Source organism: Berghia stephanieae, chromosome 9, assembly GCF_034508935.2.
Source record: "Berghia stephanieae isolate SIO BIC M18660-M18661 chromosome 9, UCSD_Bste_1.3, whole genome shotgun sequence".
Lineage (NCBI taxonomy): Eukaryota > Metazoa > Mollusca > Gastropoda > Nudibranchia > Aeolidiidae > Berghia > Berghia stephanieae.
In genome coordinates this window covers 31,391,402-31,398,285 of record NC_088368.1, presented here as the reverse complement: position 1 = coordinate 31,398,285, position 6,884 = coordinate 31,391,402, and the positions used below count along the sequence as shown (strand labels likewise).

Sequence of the window (6,884 nt, the reverse complement as noted above, 5' to 3'; positions counted from 1 at the left end):
GACGCTGTCCTATAATAATAATAATAGAGATTGAATTCAATTATAATTTTGTAATTTTAATGATCAAAGAAAGAGACGACGAGCTGGCATCGAATACAAGACTTGGTGGAATTCCCGTGCATTCATGCCCTATCACGACCTACGATATTAGAATATATTATAACAATGAAAAGAATCATTAAATTTCTATTCCCGTGTCTCATATTATCCACTTTTTCTATTCAATCTTGTTTAGAATTCTCACGGTGTAAAAAAAAAGTTGATAAAGCCAGAAGTAAATAAAACACACACACACACACACATAATATACGTACACACACACACACACACACACACACACAAACTCTCTTTATCACACACACATACATACAAACAAACACACACAATAAATAAACACGACCTACTTCGCCCGTAGCCTTCCAGTCATCGTAAACTCAAAGCCTGACCGACCGTAGCTTTCGTAAACTCATAGCCTGCATAGCCTGACCGTAGCCTTCGTAAACTCATAGCCTTACTGTAGCCTTCGTAAACTCATACTTACCGTGCCTTGTAAACTCTAGCCTTCGTAAACTCATAGCCTTACGTACCTCGTAACATAGCCTGTACGTAGCCTTCGTAAACTCATAGCCTTACTGTAGCCTTCGTAAACTCAACTTACGTGCCTTCGAAGCATAGCCTATGAGCCTTCGTAAACTCATAGCCTTACTGTAGCCTTGTAACTCATAGCCTTACTGTAGCCTTCGTAAACTCAAAATCGGACCATAGCCTTCGTAAACTCATAGCCTTACTGTAGCCTTCGTAAACTCAAAATCGGACCATAGCCTTCGTAAACTCATAGCCTTACCGTAGCCTTCGTAAACTCATAGCCTTACTGTAGCCTTCGTAAACTCAAAATCTGACCGTAGCCTTCGTAAACTCATAGCCTTACGGTAGCCTTCGTACACTCATAGCCTTACTGTAGCCTCATAGTATGACCACAGCTTCCTAAACTCATAGCCTTACTGTACCCTTCGTAAACTCGTTGTCGTAGCCTGACACTGACCAAAAGATAACGTCAAAATACAAGTCCATGATCCCAAAAGATCGTGGGTTGTATTCAATAGTATAACCAATGGGATCATTTCTTTCCTTGAGCACTACTAACGACAAATTATTATGACTAGGCGGTGCATTAAATGACGTCAAAAAACAAGTTCTGATGTCAGTTGACAAAGAATAATGACCAGTCCCTGAAAAAATTTTCATACAGCCAACACAAACCCTTAGGGTGGACACCTTATATTATTTATTTCTATATTATTGCGATGAAGAATAAAAATTTTTAGTAGGTCAATACTCGCATTGACGACGGATAATACAGCGGTGCACACATCACAAAGGTTGTGAAAATGCATTAAATTGCTTCTTTCAATCTATTTTTTTTCTTCTTGCTGTCCAACAACGACGGCTGCGCTTTTAATAACATAGTGTGCAGGCTCTTGTTACGCCCAAATTAAACGATAAATCAAAACTTACAACAAAACAAATATAGGTGTTTACAGTAAAGAGGAAGGAGGGGGGGGGGGGGGGGGGGGGTGTTCAACTACGTATCCAATTCGTTGTGCAAATTGTTCAAGGCAATCACGAATCGATACGGTCGAGTGACGTCATTGAGACGTACCGATTTATCTCCGATCTATCGAGACGAAAGAATCGGGCTCTTTGTTGACGATTTTTTTGTTGTTGTCATTGTTGAAGTCTTTCAGATACAATTATAATATCTATAATATTATTATACGAGAAGTCTTAAGAGAAAATGAAAGCCGGGGAAATTCATATGTATTATAATGCATTGTTGTTGTTATATGTCAGAATATGATATACGACGTGAAGTGAATCGTAAGTAGAGCAGGTTTTGGGGATGGGAAAACCCCCGTATCAAAATAATCGATTGTGAGGCGATATTATCGTTTGTTGACTTTAATTGCTGTTGTTTTTGTGGTTGTTGTTAATAGAGAGTCGTCATGGCATTGCTTCTTTGAAAGGGTCTTTTGAGCATGTGTGTGTGTGTGCGTCAATTGTGTGTATGTGTGTGTATGAATTGTGTGTATGTGTGTTGGTGTTGTGTGGTTTGAGATGTGTGTGTGTGATTGTGGTATGTGTGTGTGTGAATGTGGGTGTGTGTGTGTTAGGGGTGTGTGTGTGTGTGTGTGTGTGTGTGTGTGAGGAGAGAGAGAGAGAGCGAGAGAGAGAGAGAGAGAGAGAGAGAGAGAGAGAGAGTGTGTGTGTGTGTCTATGAACGCGCGCGTATGGCGACACAGTGCCAGACTATGTAAAACGCTAGAAAAATACAATAAAAGCGAATTATTATAATCACAAAGAATCAGCCTTCAAAGACATTGACTTGGGGTTCAAGGTTCAAGGCTATGTAGTTAAATGAGTAATTGCTTCAATCATAAAATCACTTGTTTGTTGTTTTCATCTCTTATCTTATACCAAAGATCGCTTTTTAAAAATAATTTTATGTTTCCATATCGTTGGTGACTTGGCTTTTGTTTACACTATCGCCTTTAAATCTTTATCAAAATACCATTTTAAACAAAAATTAAAAAGAAAAAGGAAAAAGTAGAAATAAGCACCCCAAAAAAACACCCCCAAAGCACAACCAAAAAAAACACAAAAAAAAGAAAAAAGAAAAAAAAAAAAAAAAAATACAAAAAAGAAACAACCCCAGAAAACAGAAATAGCAAGGAGAAAAAAACGCCATTTAGTAGCTAAAATACAATCCTATCACAGACCAAATCGGCGCGGGCAGATGGACAACAATATGACCCTTGAGTACCTGGACCCCTGTCTGGTCAAATCAACAGGTTGACACACCATGCACCACAATCTCAAGCCCCCCCCCCCCCCCCCCCCCCCCCCGGACACCTAACCGCCCATTCCATCGTCCATAAAATTCGCGTCCCCCAAAACGACCTGAGTGTGAATTACGATGATAGTTTTTTGGTCAGTCCAATCCTGTTTTATTGTCCCATTGCCATCCATCTGCCTGCCTGCCCATGCATGCATGCATCCATTCATCCATTCATCCATCCACCCATCCATGGGTCCGCCCGTGCGGCCATCATCTGCTGTTCTATGGAAAATCACGTGTTTAAAATTTAGGCCAGAAAATCCGTCCATCAATAAATTAAATAAATACCGAGCGATTAAAATTATGACCCCTCATCTTGGCAAAAACTCTTGGTGAATCTGGGAGTCCACGAAAGACTTCCGGGATAACCCAGGTTTGAGAGTTTTTGACAAGATGAGTGTCATTTTTATCGATCAATAACTATTACGGGGACGGGTTTCTGGTCAAATTTTTTTCATATGTGTCTTTTTAGTGCACGGCAAATTTGCGCCCCCCCCCCCCCCCCCCCCCCCCCCCCCCCCCCCCCAACTCTTCTATGATGCTCTTTATAGTTTTTAACTGTTTATTATTTTTGTTAGAAATTGTGTACGTGTGTGTGTGTGTGTGTGAGTGTGAGTGTGTGTTTTACTATTTTCTCCCCCGCTGTATAATGACCAACACTTCCTCCATAAACAAGAACGCGGGCTATTGTAGAAAAAAAAAAAAGAAAAAAAAAAAAACAGAACAATTGCTCCACCCCCCACCACCCATTTCCAAATTATCATCGACTCATTCCTAGGCTCGAAAAAATATGTGACTTGAATTGAAATTTGCATTTCTTTGTAATTCTGTGTTTCTCGCAATATCTTTGTTTATTTTAAGTTTTGCTTTTTCGGGGTGATTTATTTATTTATTTATTTATTTATTTATTTATTTATTTATTTATTTATTTATTTATTTATTATTTATTTATTTTTAATTATTTTTTATTCGTTTATCATTTCTTTTTTTTTTCTCTTGAGTGTGAGTGTTTTTGGTTTTGAATTATCATCATCATCATCATCATCATCATTCTCCCCCTCCTCCCCATCGTCATCATCATCATCATCCTTCTCCTCACTCCCTCCCCCCTCCTCCTCATCGTCATCATGATCATCATCATCATCCCTCCTCCCTCCCTCCCCTCCCCCCTCCTCCCCATCGTCATCATCATCATCATCATCATCATCATCCTTCCTCCCTCCCTCCCCTCCCCCCTCCTCCTCCTCATCATCATCATGATCATCATCATCATCCTTCCTCCCTCCCTCCCCTCCCCCTCATCGTCATCATGATCATCATCATCATCCTTCCTCCCTCCCCTCCCCGCCCCTCCTCCTCATCGTCATCATCATCACCTCAATCACCGCTACCACCACCACACCCACATAGATTTACAGTTCTATAATCCCAAGCCTACCTATCACCTAGATTCTACCACACAGACAAACTCCCATCCATTCCTACGTCATCCGTCCATCCTCGATTATCCTCTAGATAGAAACGATCCCACATTAAATCAAAAACACTAACACAGGCATTACCCGGCACGAACCGGGAAGAGCACCGGCGCCGGCACGTCAATCCTCCAATCCACACCGATAGACAGAGTGGTCAAGCTGGGGTCATTTACGTTATTCGTGCGTCCTGACAAGGCTGTTCGATCCCCTTTGAATCATCTACTATTAACACAAATATACCTCTGAGTATAGATAGAACGAAATTGACGTCACTCAAGCCTTTGTTGTTGCCTTTTGTCATTCACGTTTATGAGTAATAATTCTCACTTAACTGTATTATCAAGACTATAAAAGTTCATGGTCAATGATAATAATAATAATAATAATAATAATAATAATAATAATAATAATAATAATAATAATAATAATAATAATAATAATAATAATAATAATAATAATGTCACAAGGTGCGTTCGCAACTCGCAATGGATGCGAAGGCCGCTTATGACCTTAACGTGTGGAGAGGTAGACGTCAACGCTACAATCACCAACAGAACAACGTATCTGACAAGAGAGCCATTATTATTTATTTAAAGTAAAAGAAAGGGGAACAGCTCATAGTTATTGAGCAAAACAGAATACCATTGAATATATTGACAGGAGAAATCAAAACTACATACAAGTAAAAAGTAGTAATGCAATATAAAATTCATGTAAGTTTTAACCAAAAGAAACTATACTTCACCCAGGTTGCAACCGTTTCATTAATTCCCACTAAAATGAAATTATTAATTACATATAGGGTCAAAATAAACTGTTCATATTCCGAAAGGAGAATAAAATTGATTAACAAAATTGTTCACACAGGGTGCGGTGTTCCAGCCTGTTCAAATCCAAAATTGTTCCAAAATAAAACACATAGGTCGAGTGTTACTTCCTCATCTTTACAAACGTCACATTGTATCTTGTTCATATTTATCAAAAACAGGTATTGGGTGCTGTCACAAATTATATTGTTCATATTTCTCAAAAATTATATTGTTCAAAAGGGTTCAAAACACATTTGCCGGGCGCTATGTCCTAGCCCGTCAAAATTACAAAGTTCAAAGATGCAAACGCATTTACCGGGCGCTATGTCCTAGCCCCGTCAGCTCTTCACGAGCACAAATTACAAAAACACAATATCGCTTAGAGCCCATAACCGGGTACGATATACAAAATACTGGCCATATTAGGCCCACTTCGGCTACAATACAGCCTAAAACACAATGCTGGCCAACACACAGGCCCAACACATATCGCCTGAGAGCCCATATTCGGGTGCGACATAAAATACTGGCCACTTTGGGCCCTTTTCACTGTGGCTTCAACATAGCCAAACAGAATTCCAGCCAACACACAGGCTGTACAGGTCTTCCTTCTTCGACCTCAAATCGCAGACTGCCCGTTGAACATCGAGCCAAGCCGAAACATAGGACAGGGTATCTAACGGTATCTCAAAGTATCTCGGTTGATGCATAAGATTGATGAGGGTGTCTTAACACTGATGGAACATGATAAACCTCCGTTCTTTCATTGCCTTCATAGTCTACACCACCCACGGCGAATACAAGGGAGTCCCTATTCCAACACCCATCCTACACTCATAAATCATTTGATTATATGGGTTGCATTCTACCCGAGATCTTGGTGGGTATGACAACTATCTCCCTTTGTTATATAGAAGGCATTTCTTTACAAATAATAATAATGATAATAATAATAATAACAATAACAATAATAATAATAAATAATAATAATAATAATAATAATAATAATAATAATAATAATAATAATAATAATAATAATAATAATAATAATAATAATAATAATAAAAAATATTAATAATAATAATAATAATAATATATAATAATAATAATAATAATAATAATAATAATAATAATAATAATAATAATAATAATAGTAACAATTTAAATAATTATAGTAATAATAAAATAATGATAACAACAGAACAACAACAACAGACATATTTCTATAGCGACTTTCGTCGGAACCTCAAAACGCTTAGAAACCAAACTAGACATTGTTTACACAAAATACGATAACAACGCCAGGCCAAATCAACCAATACTTTAAAAAGTTTGAGCATGAACAAAGCATCAATAGAAGAATAAACAAAATATACAATAATACACGAGTCATATAATATACATTTTAAAAATGCAATCAAGTTAAGTATTTCGTACAAAGACATGTTTTCAGACGATTTTTGAAAATTTCTATAGAGCTTGGAAATCTTACAGACGTAGTCCTTCAGAGACATTAGGCCCATGTAGCCGCTGTTTATCCAGGTTTCTATACCGTGAAACGGACAATAGTAATTGCTTTCTATCCTTTGGATAGGACGCTAGTTTATCGCAAAGTATTTTCCGATAAATCTAACAAACTCAGCTACCCATTCACTGCTGAGTGGACAGGAGGGTGAGAAAAAATCTGGACTGCACCCGGGA

The 6,884-nt window shown here is 38.2% G+C and overlaps 1 protein-coding gene across 1 annotated transcript in view; it reads right to left on the bottom strand.

Annotated features, from left to right (window-relative positions):
- Positions 1–6,884, bottom strand: part of LOC144980047 (uncharacterized) — a gene marked incomplete in the record, with an annotated part of 149,905 nt that overhangs the window by 70,101 nt on the left and 72,920 nt on the right.